The sequence below is a fragment of the Stylophora pistillata genome, chromosome 6 (genome assembly GCF_964205215.1).
Source record: "Stylophora pistillata chromosome 6, jaStyPist1.2, whole genome shotgun sequence".
Lineage (NCBI taxonomy): Eukaryota > Metazoa > Cnidaria > Anthozoa > Scleractinia > Pocilloporidae > Stylophora > Stylophora pistillata.
Window position 1 is genome coordinate 5324908 of NC_142524.1, and position 17736 is coordinate 5342643.

Sequence of the window (17736 nt, forward strand, 5' to 3'; positions counted from 1 at the left end):
CACTCACAGTCTTTGAATCTTTCCTATCGGTTATGACTCGAAGAGCCGAAGCGCGTTGGAAAACTTAACACTAAGCTTTGAAGCTAAAAAGTGATCATATCCTTGCGACAGGAGCCCAATAATGAAACAAACATGCTCTTTTAAGTTTAGTTAGTGCTTGGTTTGAACCCTTTTGTTGCTATTTCAGATCTGGCGCCAGTTAGTTTTGGAACATTTATGCTAAATCTCAGGGACTTTGGACTGGCCCCGGAGTGCCATGTTACCTCTAGTCTTTAAGACTTGCAATGAAAACTAGTGCAGAGCTTTTCACTATGACCTGGTGCCTGCACGAGTATCTCGATACAGGAAATTAATCTAGAGCTTGTCAGAAATATTACAGTTCGACTGATGAATTTTATCGACACGGGTTCATATAGCACTGATGAAACGATCACGATTAAACATGACCTCGTTCTGCCTTAAACTAATGAACAGGGGATGAAAGAGGTAGAAAATTGCGAGTTCGCTTGTTGTCATCTCTTGAATGTTTGCCTACCCTGGGAAACAATTATTTCAAGAAGTTCCCGAGTCCTAGCTCTTCAGCTCTTTAGTTTTAACTTTTTGCTTTGGTTCAATATGAATAAATATAGTTAGTCACAGCCCATTGCACAATGTAAGACTAAAGTAAAAGTGGCGGTAATCATAAATCTTAACCACTAATGAGACAGGTAAAACAAGATTAGGCTGAAAAAACCAGCCTCCGTTAGTTAATCCCTCCGCAAATACAATATGTCGGATTCTTGCGCGGTCTGCGCAACTCATTCTCTTCGCTAAACATGTTGCAACTTTTGAATGCATTTTTAGTGTTCTAACCAAACTTAGCGTTCTATTAACTCAAGGCCAGTCATTATAAAGAGTGCGTCCTCGCCATGTACTCGTGAATAGTTTAGCGCCACTACACATCACTTGAAAGTATAATCTGGTTTGTTTGGAATTCTTGTTTGCTAATTCATCACATTTGCAAATAAAACAATTACGATTCACAAAGAGTACAACTGAGTTGTTCATGTGCGGTAATTTTTCCTTCTAGACAAGACTTCACAGGAGGTAAGTGAATGCATTATATTACATCCAATTGTCACATTAGTCTTAAAGCACGCAAGCTCAGCAGGACACAAAGAGTGCACTGTAAAATGGCCATTAGAAAGGCGAATAGTGTTCAAATTGTAAAAACAAAAAAAGGCGTTTTAGCATCTACGTTTAGTGTGGCTAAAAGTTGCATTCGATCAGGCATTTTGGAATGAGATAAATCCAGGGTAATTAGGAAAAATTATCTGTTCGAAAAGCCACATGTAAAGGTCAAGTCTCCTCCCCTGAGTAAGGCGAATCGTCTTTTAGTCTTTTTTTTTTTTTTAACCCTTCAGGTGGTTATTTATACAAGGTCTAACCCAAACCAAGGTTTTACGCAATCAGTGAGCCTAAGGCTTTCTCTCTGAGAGAGTTGACTTAACTAAAGAAATGTCCTTCCGCACTGTTAGCTTTCGTCGTCACTCTTGATACAGTTTAGAAAAATAAACGTCCAGATAAAAGATTCAGCTAAACTGAGGATTGTCTAGGACGTGCTTTTGTTGAACAAAGGGTAAACGTTGTTTACGTTATAAGACCTTTTACTTTTGCGCGAATACCATGTACGATATAAGAACACCGTGCAATCCACACACTCGTAGATTGAAGCAAATGAAGCTGTTTGCTCGGGGAGATTTTCCGATACGTGAATAGTTTGATTTGAAGCATAAATCATGACAACGTTCTACCCGTAAGGTATGTTTCTATTTGGATTACATCGAGATAAGTTGCCAGAAGGAAGAGATCCCGGTTTAAGTTATTTACTGTGTTTTTAAAGCATTTTTTAATTAAAGTGATCTTATTGAGTCATTTCCTGATCCAATAATTGTGGACGGAATTAATCAAACTGTGACTAAAAAAGCTACATCAGTCATCAAACTCAAACTCCCCAAAAACGCAGAATTCTAGCAAGGAGCACATCTATATCTATGATAAGCTGTGAATTTCAATATCACTCCTCGTGATGTGAGAACAAGAAATGTCTCTCCATCTTTTTTTCGCAAAGTGACTTAATTCATGTAGAAAAACTGCCGCTAAAAGACATGATGAAAGCTTCATCTGAGTTCTAGAAAGGGTTCATTAAAGCAAAAAGACATAACATCGCTTAATCAAATTTACCATTGTTAAATTTCCTGATCCAATCAAGGCTGCCATAAGCATGATAAATTACCTTTTTTCCGTTTAAGGACGAAACTCATTTCAACAGAGTTTGATCAGGAAGTATCAATCGCATCTACCGACCCCTTTATATAAACATTCATCGATCATCTTCAACAAGTTTTTTCCCATGGGGCATGGAGTGTTGGGTCAAGGTACCCGAGCTAACTGGAGGAGACTGGTGACAAAACAGTCATGAACAGTTTCAAACCAAGCACGAGTAAGTGTGTCGGATTTTGCATGTCAATCAGACAAAGACTTTCTTAGGTAATTTTATCTGAAATCAGTGCAATAAAAAATGGAGCAGACACACCGGTTTTCTTATGAAAATGGCATAAAGTATAAATTGAGTCGATTAGAAACCCACAGTCTTTCGATCCCTACACCGATATCGCTCATTATCAAAAGCTCAATAGTCTGACCCACTTTAATCAGGAAATTTAGAGAGGTAAATAGATCCTTGACTTAAAACACCTGGACCGTGTTCGACCCTATACCAAACACACCTTGTTTAAACATAAAACCTGATGAACGGAAATGATAATAAGTACTTTTACAGGCTAGACTTTGAATAGAATAGCTTTGACCTTCCGTGGCACCTCGGCACCTTTATTGGAATTGAGAGAGGGAGCCTTCAATTGAGAAATTCTCAGTTTTTTTGGGCGAAACATGGACTTCATTGTCGTGAGCACTTTTTTCTGTCATTGTCAGTAGATAGTCCGTTGAGGTATATTTTCAGTCAAGAGTTGTCTTAAGCGGTATCAAAATCATGATAGCTCGTTGCAAAATATTGAAACTTACTACATGAGATTTCAGGTAAAACTTGTCCAAATTTTTTCTGTTTTCTTCTGGATTACTTTCTTTCGTCTGAGAAAACGCTCAAACAATGTAAAAGAATGTGAATAACAATAATCGTCTCCACACGTCTAAACTAAAAATTATATGTTGCCTTCAGCCCTAAGCATCGTTCAAAATCTTAACATTCTTTGCGCAATACTAATGTTGAATGGTGCAGTGAGTCCTAAGTAACCTTACTCCTGTGGTATGATTGAAAAATTCGACGGACAAAGAACTCGCAACAACGTCATTCAAAGTATTAAACCGCATACAAAGGCGAGGGAGCACAGTGGTGTAATTCAAGTAATTTTTTTTTTGTCTGTTTGATTCTTTGTTTGTTTTTCTACGCCGGCCAAGAATTGAGACGCGAATCCTCGCGCTATCTGTTAAGTAAGCAACGATTGAACAATTCCCATCTTATCTTACTTAGATTCTAGTTTATTCTAGATTTGACGTGCTCATAAAAGGGCAACATCAGAGAACACATCAGGCCAAAGAGCGTGGCAAATCTGCCAGTTCTTTAATTCTTTCCTAGAGTTAGAAAATGCTGTTAAACTGAAGGACACAGAGTAAAATGGACTGAAGTTAGGTCGAACATGAAAAAGGAATATTGGGGTGAGAAAATTTTGTCTTTTAGCACAGTACAGCGAGCATATTTTTTCTTTAACAGTGCCTCGAAATAACACATCCAATGGGCTGTTGACACCATAAAAAAACCCAGGTCGTCACATCTTGAGAGATATATGTCAGATTAACTTCTAAGAGATTAACAAAAACGTAGTTATTTCAAAAGGCATTGCCTTTTCATTTCTTTTTGGCTTAATTTTGGTGAAAAAATATCTCTCCCCAGTGAACCAGTCTAAAGAAAGAAATTCAAAATGTGAACGGGTCGAGTTTTTTTGGGACAGAAATTTCATCCGGGCCGAGTGTGGGTAGCCACACAGCTTACGATATCACGGGATTTTGACAACCATGCCGCCTGCCGGGATTGTGGTGTAAGCACTTGGCGTTCGCTCTAAATTCTCGACGTGTCGTGTTGCTGGAAATGGCGGCCCGACAATGCATTTGTAAGAACTTCGTAAGCCGGATCGTGGGTGGAGCTGGTTTGTCTAAACCATTTTTTCGTTTCCTCTTGGCCATATTTGTTTTGAATTTTTTTTTATTGAAACTTATTTTTCTGCTAGCATGTCTGATCGATATCCAAGCAACGATCTTTTATAGGCTCAGGCCGTGGTAGCACTTTGTAAAATTATCCATAGTGCAAGGCGATTGTTTTTTAAACCTCGTCTAATATTGAATTACCGAAAAAATGCAGCTAACGATTTTCTTTGTGATTTTGACTTTCCCGCTTTAAATAAACAAGCTCAAAGCTCCCCGGGCAAACAAAAAATGATACAAATTTTGTTTGTTAGATGATCTGCACATTGTAGCAGTAGTTTTTGTTTTGTTTTGTTTTTTTTTTAACAAAGGGGTCTGAGAAAATAATTTAAAATATCACAAGGAATCGTTTTCTCTTTCCAATTAAGTCTGGAGGCAAAACAGATAAAAAAAAAAAAAAAACAGTTAAAAGCAAAAGTGATTTCGTCTTTTGCTCAGAGTCAATGAAATTTTAAAAGGACAAGTTCAAGGAACATCATTGACACCCAGGCACTATGCGTGCGAAAATTTGCATCGAACATATGATACTTTAAGAGGATGCCTCGTGAACTGTGAAGAACACAAGTCTCTTAAATTCTCACTCTGTGTCAAGAGTTAAGTGTTTCGAAGATTCAGCGAAGTCGCCAGAGTTGCGGGCCTCATCAGTTTAATGCTGCAAATATATCCTTTACCTCTAACTGGGTGGGACAATTTTTTTTCTCCAAAGCTGCGTTGTTGATACGTACATTCGTTCAAAGGAAGCTTTTTTTTTTATGTCAGCTTCTTTACAACAAAAGAAATGACTGAGATAAGTCTGGGTTGGAGGGATTGGCAGCTTTTGCGATTGTTCACGATTTTTTTTAAACTTTTTCTTTTCTTAGGAGACTTAAAGGGGAAACACATTAAAAGTGTAAATTAATCAGCCGAGCTCAAACCACATAGACCTATGCAACCTCCTGTAAAGGCGACACTGTCCGAACGAATACGTCAGTCAAATTTCAGCCACCGTTTTGGGCTCTTTTCTACGGTTAGATTCCTTGGTTTGCAACGAACTAAACCTGCTTAGAAAGCATTAAAAGACTTAGGAAAATTAATATAATACTTACTGATCTAGCCCTGTGCTTCCTTTTTGCCTGCAGTCCTGCTAATTGTTAGAGCCTTTTGATAAATTTGAGATACTCTGAAAACTCTTTTGCATGACTGTGACATAATTGTATTAATATTAAGTCTGTCGGAAGCTGTCTGTAAAAGCTGCTCGGGTACACAGTCTCAGCGCTTGTTGCTAAGCGACGCGTATATTCTGGACTAAAAGGGAGCTTAGGTTAAATGATTGACGACATCAAGAATAAACGATCCAATTATTTTGTTTTCTGAGGCCAGTTAAACGATCTGAAGTATCTGTCCAGAGGAGGGGGGATAAAAATACTTGATATTTTAGCCTTGGAATTGTGGCGTCATTAAGTCCAGACAGTGCAGGGAGTCTTGAGGCTAATGTGCTTTAAACTCTACTACCATTGTTGACGTATGTATGCCCATTATCTTTCACACCAGACATTCTTGATGTCATTAACCACGAATCCGATATTTTTTCTATAAGTAACTGGAGTACTGACAAAGCTTTTTCAGACCATTGATGAGACTCGAGGGGCTTTTCCTACGAGAAACAAATTGTCAGCCGCTTTAAGGGCCAACGATCATCCGCCAAAAAGAAATCATAATCGCTTCAAATAGCGGGAATTGTCTGTGAACGCAAACTATGCTCGCTTGTGATCGATGAAAATCCGGCTTCTATTTATCAATTGTTGAAACGTTGATTGCCGGAATATCAAACCTACGCTTTGGTGGCCCTAAAAAAATGACCGTCGTTGTCCCTTTCAACAACCGAAATCCTCCCATCTCTTGAGGCATGCTATTTCAGTCATAGTTTAGAAATAGGCACATCACATGATTTTGGCTGATCATTAAAACCGTTGAAAGGTTTAAGGTAGAAAGTTCAGTTTGTAAATGAAATATTTATGAGAGGCGGATCCAATCTTAAAAAAGAAAGTTGTTTCGTTGTTCGATGTAGGACGAAACAAATCACAAAATAAAACTCCGATAGACATTTATTTGACGTCTAGTCGGGTCACGTGATTTGGAACTTTAGAAGTGTCAATAATTCGCGCAACGATATTTATTTCTTGCGAGCAAAGGTTTCACTCTATTTAACTCTTTCTTGGTAACTTTATCTTTTATTTCTTGAAGAACTTTTAAGAACACTCGCATTGGTTAAAGTTTGCAAGTCCTTACGAATTTGTTGATTGGTAGAAAAACACGATGGTCAAACTAATGTTAGCTTTCTTTCGTCGTCTGGATTTTGTTTTCTTTGCATTAAGTTATGCTCGCATCATAAACATGAAATTCATTCAGGTGTTAGCAAAATGCTCTCTGCTTTTCCACAGCTTTTCAACAGCTGTCGAGATGAATACCCACTTAGAGATGTTTAATAAGACAGAAATCCTTGCCGCAGACCTAATTCGCATACTCCGAGAATTAAATAAACATTAATTAAAACGGCAAAATCAAAAGTTGGATTATGCTGCCACAAGGCGTCTCTGACAAGATAAATGCAAAAATTTGCCAAAGTCAGTGAAGTTGAAAACAAAAAATCTCTAGAGATTTGTGTTTGAAATCGAAATAAGATCGCCAAAAGAGTTGGCAACGCTGGTTCCGCCTTGAGCTAACAGCGAATATGGCGAATAGCTGTCGCAGCTGTCAAGAGCTTTAACTCTTGTCTGACTCATCAGATACGAGCCAAAAATTTATTGGCACGCGTTTTCGAGAGTTTTTTAGGCTTGATCCACGTACGTGAATTAAATGAGGGGTTTGCGGTCAGAAAGTACCGCTGATATCGAGAAAGATCAACAAATGATGGAATTCATAAATGAATACAGCCCTCGCCCAAGAAATTAAATAAGCCTCTTCGTGTTGGCTCTTATTCAATTGTTCTGTTTACGATGTACCAGAAATAAGAACAAGACTGTACTAACTTTTCATGAACTCTCGTAAACTCTGGATATCTGATAACCAGGCAATAATAACTCAGGAATTAAATTTATTGAGAGGCAACTGTCTGCCAAACATTTGCTGACCAAGTTCCATAATATCCGACACCAATCATTTAGATTTAGAGCAAGGTTTTCCCGAATAGAAAAGGAGGAAGGAAATAGATTTATGCTCTCTTCTTTACAGCTGTTCAATCGAGACCGTGAACAATTTTCTATTCTCTATGAATAGAAGAGAATTCTGTACTTTTCTGTTGCGTCGAAACAGAACTGAAGGAAAAGTAAGCGAAAACGGGGGTTAATCGTGCCCTTCGCGTTTGCTATAAACATGGTACCGGTGGCTTTCTAAATCTATTTACAATTAATTGGCTCTTCTGTAACGAGTATATAACTGACCTTTTGGAGATAAAGTTTTAGTGCTGAGTTCTTCTGTATCCAAAGGTCTTCCTTTTTGTCCACCAACGTTTTCTTCGACTTCTCCGAAAGACGCCTATGGTGGAATGAACCCGAGTGTTAGTTCCAAAACAGAATGAAAATATAATTGTTCTTAACATTAGGAGTACCTGATGTTATATCTACCTAAGCACTTAGCATGACAGAAAAAAAATTAGCCCTCCTTGAGCTTTGATCGCAAAAGAATGTAAGCTTTGTCATTTAATTATAGTTTTGTAGTCAATAAGTCTGGGGAGTACCAACTGCGCTCGAATCACGGGAAAGTCGATTAACAAACGTCATTTTTCACTCGATCATAATTTAAGGCTCTTAAGGGTAGTGGCCATAGCTGTACTGATGCCCTATCACGGTCTTAAACGAAGATCAAGTTCGCTGCGTTCCTACAACGAAAGCGCAGTATTTTGTTTTTGTCTATTAAAGATACATATAATTCGGTACTGTACTTAATGTGATAAAAAATGATTAAAGTGGTACTCGCCACTTTTCGCTGACATGAATTACAAAATTCCCCTCTAACTTATAGGTAGATGTTTCAATAGTAGGATGTCCGACAGCGAAAGCCTACTTATTCAGAATCTTAACTCTTGATCACACTTCTTTTCTCTTTCCGCTTTGGTGAGATTTAGGCACGAGACAATAGTACGTCGCTAGACAACAGTTTACGAAGGGTTCATCGAAATAACTTGGCTGAAACTTTTTCTGACGGTCTCATACCAAGAGGGTCAGTAAGAGTGTGTGTATGGAGGTACGAGGCTGGTGACTCGTTTATTACGGAGGAAGGGAATCATGCTACGGAACGTGCGGAAACTAGTCGAGATGTGCATGAGATAGTAGACGTGGATATGTGAATTGAGGATGGCAGGAACGCATGAGAATTGGTGGACATAGCGTGGCAGTGTGAGATGGGTGACTTGGGACGAGAACGATGTAGCGATGAAAGGAAGGTAAAGAAGTGCGAGATGCATGACGGGATTTTGCGACAGTGGCAGACATGGAAATCATGGCGAGAGATGCGGAAAAATGCTGTGCACAAAGACAGATATGAGAATGTGATGTTCGAGACGTGAAGAACATTTTTTCGCTTGACTGCTGTAACAATCAGTGTTAATATCGTCTTCCAGCTTGATTCGGTTTTGTTGCCTTTCGTTTCATTTGGCTTTCGCTTCACCCAAAGCGAGCCTGAAGGTACCTGTACCGTTCGATACTTTATAAGTTTCTGTTGACACCTCAAGAACGCTTCAAAAAAACACAGACACTTGGAGAGGTTGTTACATTCCGGAATCGAATGGGTTGGTCACACTTTAGAGCAATAACCGGGTTTAATTCAGCTTAAAGAAGATTGTTAGATTTTTTTGTTATGATAGGAGACGTAAGATGAGAGGATTAAAGTTTGCTCTAAAAGCATAAAAAAAAAAAATTCTGCTCGGCTCCCAACGATTGATAGGAAAAAGCAGTATGTAAGGAAAATAAGGTGAAATAAGGACAAGTGGACTGATAAGACAGTAAGACCCACTTATTTGCACCCATTATATCCTAATCCTCTACTTATTTTCTAATCAGTCGATGTTCGGCGTCACATTGAACACGTAAGTATTTATCCCTTTTGCATGAGCGATAACAAAATCGTTCTCTTCACCGATGAAAAGAAATTACACAACAGCACCTGTGGCAAACAAAAGAGCTCTTTTTCTCACGAGTAAACGATGAACTTAAGTGTATATTATAATTTCAACCCCCAGATCTAGTCCTGGTTCACATTTTCCTCTTTTTTGAGTGAGTCAATGTTTGACATTCATTTGGAACTAATTGACAAACATTAATTAGCACTAAAGATAAACTACATCACTACTGATGACACAGGTTTTCCTCCGAATATTGATAAGAATCTGAGAAACTGTTCGGCAATACTTCTTGCAATGGCGACGAATCCTCGTTTTCCATTCTAAAGCTTAGGTTTAATACACTTTTCGTGTCGAACTTCAAGAGATCCTCAGTAAGGAAGCATCTTTAGCAGCTGACCGTCAGAAAAACGCTGTTTTGACTATACAAGGTTAAATTTTAGGCCACTTTACAGTTAATGGTTATGTACCAGAAAAACAAGTAAACGCGAGAGATAGATCATGAATTTAACTTTTGTATTGTTTAAACTTACAATTTGGAGAATATATAAAAAAAATTCCATAGAAATAAAAGAAATATCCTTCACAAAACCGTTACCCGAAAATACTTTTTGAACATTTGTTTTGCTTGGTTCCTACGTGGAATTAGCCGCTTTCACATGGGCGATGTTCACGAAATGTAGTTCGTTTAGCACTTGGGCATTCATACTTACATAAGCTGCCGCATGGGAAAACTCTCGTGGACAGGTCTTTGTTAATCAGACGAAATGTGTCTGGGAATTGATTTTCTTTTGTCATTCAAATTTGTGATACTGCTCACTAATTCAGCTTTGTGAAAAAAAGAAAAAAAGAAAAAAAACAATAACAACAACAACAACAGAAACAACAAAATCATAACATTTTAAAAAAGGAATCGTTACTTTTTTTTTAACTCGCTTACTCAACAGCGAAGGAAGTTTATTTATAAATACAACTGACAAACTAAGGCTTTACCACTAGAGGTTTACGACACAGGAAGGGTTTTAAGTAGAAGGTCAGTTCTTTTTCGGCCGTAGATGCGAATTAAAGTACCTGTACATGGATGTATTTTGTGTAAACCTAAGCCGATTTAATGATCAGGAGCCACAATCCCTGATTATGGCTCCTAATACAGCTTACCTTGGCTCCATTTCAAATTTTAATCAGCAAATGCTCTACCGGCGAGATTTGAGGGCTAATTTTGGTTAGATTCATTGACGCTTGACGCTTAACGATAAAAACCTTGCAATTTTACGATCAGCGGTTAATTTTTTGACTGACAGTTGACAGTTACCCCCTCGAGACCCTATTCATTGCAGAGAAAATATTGATAAAGGGGTATTACGACTGACGGAACCAGGTTCTCCCACTACAAAAGTAATTGCAAATCCTATACACAAACCCCTACTAATCTGGCTGACTGTGTCATAGCAGCGAAAAAAAAAAAAAAAAAAAGAAGTGACATTCAAAAGAAGAATCTGTGCCAAAGTCACGACGTCACATCATCTAGGGGTTAAATTTTTTTTTGTCAGACCCTAATTTGAAAACGCAAGCTCAGTAAGGAAATACCAGTGCTTACCCAAAAACATCCATACAATGTTGAGCCGAATTAGAGATACTTAGCTAAAAGATTATAACCCATATTGCGGGGAAAAATAAGATTAATTAATATGAGAGGTCAAGACCGAATTCCACACAGAAGTCGCTTATCTCTTTTCAGTCCAAGTTCAGATATTCGACCACCAGCCTCGTATCTCATAAAATTAAAGGAGCTGCTAGATAAATTTCTTGTTGACCAAAAAAAAAATGGATCTAGCAGGGAGGGGTGTAAAATAATCAAGTTTTATCATTACTTTTTTGTTTAAAAAGATCATTCACTCCTAATAAGTCTTTTAAGCTTGCGAGAGCCACTCCTTCGAGCTGAATAAAGGTGAATCTATATATCCCATGATCCATTGCGAATGCTGAGAAGATGAACTCCTCCTTTTATACTTGCAGATACGAATCAATCGTAAATAACAACTACTTGATCACAGAGTTGGTTTTTGTTGTTGTTTTTGTTTTCTCTGGTCACGGATTGAATCATTTTTCTCCCAAAGAAATAGCTAGCTTTGTTTGCGAGACGTAGCTCCACTGGTGGAAGATCAATGAAATTGTCAATCAGCTGTGCATTAAAAATCTAAAATTCGATTACCAGTGATCTCATTATTCCCCGTAAACTTGATAATCATTATACTGTTAAAATATGGCATTTCAAAGAGGCTTTGGTGCACTTTCTCGCCATTTTACTCCTGTCAGGCAAAACAGTCTAAATAAAGTGTTTTGTTCGTCTCCAGCGGTGAAAAATAACGCGATAATTCCGTCGATTAAAAGACCCACCGTAACGAATTTGCGTTGATAAGGAGAAAGTGGAGGGTTCGGCAGAGATTTGAATTTGTGACACTCGATTCCGGCAGCGGGGAAAATGGCTTGGTCTTCACGAAATATCTTTGATCAATCATCGAACATTCTGTGTACCAATGTGCGCCATGATTGGTCGACCAGTAAGTCATATCTTTCACTTAATCGTCCCGCACGCATTGATGACACATAGCACTCAACACGGTGGGTGAGCCAATTTTTATGTTTCGAAGGAAGAAAAAAAATAAATGAAATAATTGGAGGTAGCTATTTATATTCATTCGGGTCAAATTGTACTTGATTGTTCTCCCTGGCTGGCCTAGGTCAGTTTTACTTCGCTTCCAACGCTTTGATAGTTAACTTGAGGTTGTTAGCTAAACCATGACACAAATATGGAATGTGCAATCTTTCTGATACAAGATGAGAAAATGTAATTACCCTGTCTATCACTCAAGTTGATCTTTCTACCTGGGCTGACTGATTACTTAGCCTACAGAAAAATGTAAAATATAGCTACGTTTTGAAATAAGCAATGAGCCTGAAATATATAGGAATTATACCACTTGCAATCCTATAATGCACTGATTTTTGCACGTTCTTGCATGTGCTGTTGAGTGCTTTACAGCATGTCCTATTGCGCACGCTTTTGCATAGTCTATTGCCCACTCACTGTACGTTTTATTATGTGAATTGCTGCATGTACCATTGCGTGCAATGCAGCATGTACCGTTGCGTGCAATACAATATTTACATAAAGTATTTATTTGCCTTTGTCGTTACATTACATAGCCTTATAAGCCTGCTAAAATAAGCTATAATATTATGGCTTGAGATCTTAGCAAGCTCTACTGAGCTTTTATAAAAAGATCCCCACCTAATGAAAACTGTAACTTATAGCAAATGGTTTAATTATGAACGTAAGATATTTTGCTGCTTTGCTGATAAAATTACGATTTGAAGTTATATCTCTAGCATAGAATTTAACTATGATTTTGCAGGTAGATTTTCATTAATTTCTTAAATTGTGTATATGATTTTGATTCTTTCAGGTCTTTAGGTAATTCATTCCACATTTTTACTCCCCTAAACTTCAATGAAAATTTCCCATAATTAGTCCTTTTTAAATCGATGAATATGTTTGAGGCTGATCGAGTATTGTGACCATGAAATTTTTCATTTGATATAAAATAATTTCTAAAGTAACTTGGTAGCTTGTCATTAAAGAATGAGTACATAAAAAGTGCCATTAAGTAGATATTTAACTCATATATATTAAGAATATTTAATGATAAAAATAGTGGCCGGGATTCATCTTTGTAGTGAGCAATTTACCATTGCATGCATTTCGGCGTGCACTGCTGCATTTCTATTACGTGTATCACCTATGTTCTTTTGCCTACACTACTTAATTCATGTACCACTGCGTGCATCAGTGCATCTACCATTGCGTCTACACATACACATGCCATTGAATGCACCATTGCCGGGGGTTCGATTGTTCCTCGAGGATCTCCGGGTAACTTCGGAGACCCTCGGATAGTTTTCGGTTAATCATCGAGGTATATTCGGAGCTCGACGCTCTTCGGAAAATCATCCGAGTTATTTTGAATTAAAAAAACAGACGTTGAAATATTCCGGCGGAATTCCGGATTCCGGCTTTTCCAAACTACCCCCAGAATTCCAACTAAAACTATAACGCTACTCAACATGAACAAAGTTGACATGGATTAATTTTTTTTAATAATAAACGATAGCTTACAAGAATCCTCCACACTTTGTTCGTTGAACTGGCCTCTATTCAAAATGACTCTTGATTTAAAGTGGAATCTTTTCGGGGATTTCTTAATCTTCTTATCTGGGATGAGGATTTCTTCGATGGCCTTTGGCGAATTGATTGCCAGGGTTTTTGTTGAATAAGCCATGATGCAAAGACGAAGGATTGATACCAATGCCATTGCTATAGCTCTGTATGATTATTGCATTCAAAATTGCATGTATAATAAAGTTGAGACTGTAAATGAAGATTTCTCTGCAACCATCGTATGTTTGTACGTTCCAATAAGAGCTCCAGCGTTTCACCAAAGTGACAAGATTAATATTTTTTCATGATGACTGTTAGTTGATCAAGAAATCCGAGTCTAAACGACTTTGTTTCAAGTACTCGGCGTCTGATCTATGAAAACTTTTTTATCTCAAAGTAGAATCCTTTTTAGATACCAAACATAAAAGACGAAACTTAGTGATATTTGTAGTCCAACAGAGCTAAAATCAGTAAAGTTAATTGGTTCTGGTTACCTTAAAAGCCAACAAGAAGAATGCCTCTGTTCGGAAAAGTTGTGAAAAACCTTTTTGAACTTGACAAAACCAATTTGAGGTGACCTCCAGAGTCAGTGCAATAACATTATGCATTATTAAACTACATATATCTCGTAGTTCAGCTACATTTCGAAGCACCGAAGAAACATTTGTAACATATAAAGACCGGCAACTCAAGGATCTTTAGCATATTTGAGCATGCAGGTTCTCTCAGTAATGTTTGAGTTCGAGACATGAGATTGTTCAAAGTTCACAGTGATATTTTAGATTGATAACGATAGGTATAGAAACCTTAAAAAAAAAATCATGGTAACAGGATACGATGTGAAAATGACTTAGTTTATCTTTCTCCGGTAAAGATATTTAAGCCAAGCTTGGAGAAGCGGATTTCCTAAAATCGCGAATACCCTCGACTGATAGGGCCATCGCCAAGCACGCGGTGTTAAGCAAATCATATAGTTGGGGGAACATGAATTGACATTCAGTTCTAATCGCCACTAGAAATAAAGTGTTATCGTCTGACATTTTCGATGAGAAGCACTGATATGTACTACAAATCTAATCTTCCTCGTGAAAGGTAGACTAGCAGAATACCGTAGCAAACTCTTGATCCGCACCTCGAGAGACCCCATCATGACATATACAAGAATAATTCCTTAACTTCTTATCATTCTTCGGGAATACACCACGATGACGAAACACAACTTTTCCTAAGATCTCAGTGTCATTCTTCGCGGATGGCGGAGTTTAAAATCTTAGTATATCCTGCCTAGACATAATTCGTGATTAATTCTTGGTATTTGTCGTGATGAACTCAACTAAAGTGCAATTCGTGTGACCTTTACAAGCGATAGGCAACTAACAATGTGATGCTTTTGAGTTTAGTCCAAGTGGCGGCTTTCGCGATTCTGTATGCATTATTTTATTTTTATCCATACAGAGTTTAAGCAATGTTATCAATAATGATAAGAAGAGAACCTTTGGTCACTAGCTCTGCACAGAAACGAGGTAACTTCGACTGAGCATCGAGATTAATTCGAAAGCGAGATCGTATTGATGAGAACTCTGACCTAAGATTCTGAAAGTCTGTTGAATAGCTGCAACTTTGTTCATCCTTGGATGATGTCAACTTTACTCGAGCAGTAGTTGTCACTGTGACAGTTGAAATTGTTGCAGTCTTAATTAATACTGATTGATGTGAAACCAACGCATGGACCTAAGCGAATAGTTTACTGTAACATAACTATTATGTCACAAACCCAAAGGTCCAATTTTCCTGTAGTTTCTCTCACTATTTAACTAGCTGCCTGGGCAGATTCAATAGAGAAATAGAAAACTACCTTGTTTCACGAAAAATGTAAACATTTTTACCAACTGTTTAAACGACTGAAAGACAGAGCAAACGTTGAAATCAGTCTTTTCATTTACTGATCTCGTTGTAAATTATGTCCCATAGCTTCTTTTGAAAAGGAATAAAGTCATTATTGACATTCTTAAGCATAAATCACAGTATTTTCGAAAGGTTACCCTCATGGCGATCCCATAGAGTTTGCGATTACAACGTATGTTTTACCTTCGAGTCGAATACAGCTGAAGGCCCTTCTCATTTATCAGTTCTCATCGGTGGTTACAAGCTTTCTAGGCTGGTTTTATTTAAAAACACACAAAAACGACTTCGATTATAAAGAGCATTACCTCTGACTCAGCATATTTAAGTCTTTTTCAAGTATTTTTTATTACGTTGTCACGAGGGCATATTGCTCCCGTTTATTCTCTGCGCGATATTTTTTTTTTAACCTGGATTCAAGCACCAATCCTTTTTCGGTCATTTTTGTGGGCAACATTGGAAGTTAGCATGACCTGAGCCCGATTTTAGCGTAACTTCGTTTCTACCCACGTAATCTAACAATTTCCTGAACGGATGTAGAGGCAAGAAGTGCCTTACATATTCTACAGCAAAAACCCTTCGCTTTCTTTTATTGTGCCCTTCACAACGAATTTAGGTGAAATAGAGGTCGAGTTCACGAGGAAACTTCCTCAGTCTCGGAGACCTTCCATGTAAAATAAGCACATTTATAAACTGGATTAATCAATGAACTCCGTCATTGCCCCTATTCTGTACCATGTATGTCTATATATATATATATATATATATATATATATATATATCAAGCCATATCGCCCACTGAGCGTCATTCAAATGGTTGAAGTTGCTTCTGGAAAACAAATTGATATTTTCCTCTTCCTAAACACTTGAATCACTAACGGTCGCAATTAAAAGTAAGGAAAACTATTTGCGTTACGCCCACATCGCTGTGCACTCACACGCACTATCTTGTGTGGTACCTGAAAAATTATTGGTTAATTCAATTCCAACAGTCTTTATATAGAATCCATTTGAGTAGAAACGCAAATATACCCAAAAAACCCTGTAATTCATAAAAGGGCAAAGGCTGAGACTTCTCAAATTGGTTTTTTTGTTTTCATTTTGTTTTCTTTTGATTAGTTTTTTTTTCAATGTGTATTATTTTCTAATCAGGTCAATTCTTAGATTAGTCAACTGAAATAATTTCACGATCTTCTTTCGGGTTAGTTGTGAGCAATGCCAACTGTTGAAAAACATTGTGGTGGTATATTTCGAGGTATACGTGACGTGCATTTATTTGCATACGTTGAATAACTTTGACCTCAGTGTGAACTTGAAAGCACCTGAAATACGGTGTCTCCTGTATTCTTGCAGTGACAAAGGAGTTATTCATTTATCGACCATCTAGAATTGTGCATGCATCATGAAAAAAAAAAAAAAAAAAGCAGTCAGCCTCGTTTTTCTTTTTTTCTCTCCCACTCCAAGCTATCTTTTCTCCTTCTAAGTTAATTTTTACCTTTCTTGCTCTATCAGTCTTTTTTGGACATCTTTAAAACATTTCTATACTACATAGCTCTTTCAGAATTAAAGATTCAGATGATACTTACAGAATGGCTGCTGTGCTTCTAAAATACACTTTGTCGTAGTCGAAGTAACATTGGAGATTAATGGTTAAACCATCAGACATATTTGATAACATTTTAGAGCAAGGGCCTTAAACTTGATCAACAAATTACAAGTTTGTTTTACTTCGTGCGATACTTTTTTTTTTTGTCAGATTAAATTTTATTCACAAGTTGTTGTTATATACAGTGATTGTTAATTTGATTGAAGATGATTAAATGATTTAGCTACGGTGATTGGATACTGGTTTGTACAGGATACAATATTCAGTGAATCGTCATAAAACCCACGTGTAACTCGATCTCCATAAGTACAGGAGTGTGTGTCCAAAACGTGTGGTACAGATTATCTGGGAAGTTCTGAGCTGATTTATTTAAAACCTCAACGGATACGCGATGTTAGTGAACTCGTCGATTTGGACAGCACCCAACCTAAAATAAACCCATTTTACTGACCCGAATTACCTACGTGTCAAAAAACAATTGGCATCTGTCCATCACAGAACCTTCTTCAGAAAATTTTGCGAAGACAAAGTCCTCTTTGATACAGGAACCGCATAGCTCTCCAATGCTACTGTTCTCGTTTTGTCGCTCTTGTCCCCAAATTTTTCTTTCTCGGTTTTTTTTAGCCCCATGAGCCGGTGTATGCCTGAGCTTCGGTC

General features: G+C 37.6%; 1 protein-coding gene across 3 annotated transcripts in view; it reads right to left on the minus strand.

Moving 5' to 3' along the window:
• LOC111323223 (bone morphogenetic protein 2-A) overlaps positions 1-15712 on the minus strand; it is a 31446-nt gene extending 15734 nt beyond the window's left edge. Inside the window, exons 1-2 of one of the 3 annotated variants that reach the window (XM_088763492.1) lie at positions 15660-15712; positions 7677-7770 (exon numbers count right to left, since the gene is read on the minus strand). The gene's annotated coding sequence lies outside the window, so the exon portion shown is untranslated. Of the gene's footprint in view, positions 1-5342; positions 5419-7676; positions 7785-15659 lie in introns of those variants that run through there. The other 2 variants (XM_022926539.2, XM_022926540.2) reach the window with 2 other exon arrangements.
• Between the last annotated feature and the right edge of the window lie 2024 nt (positions 15713-17736).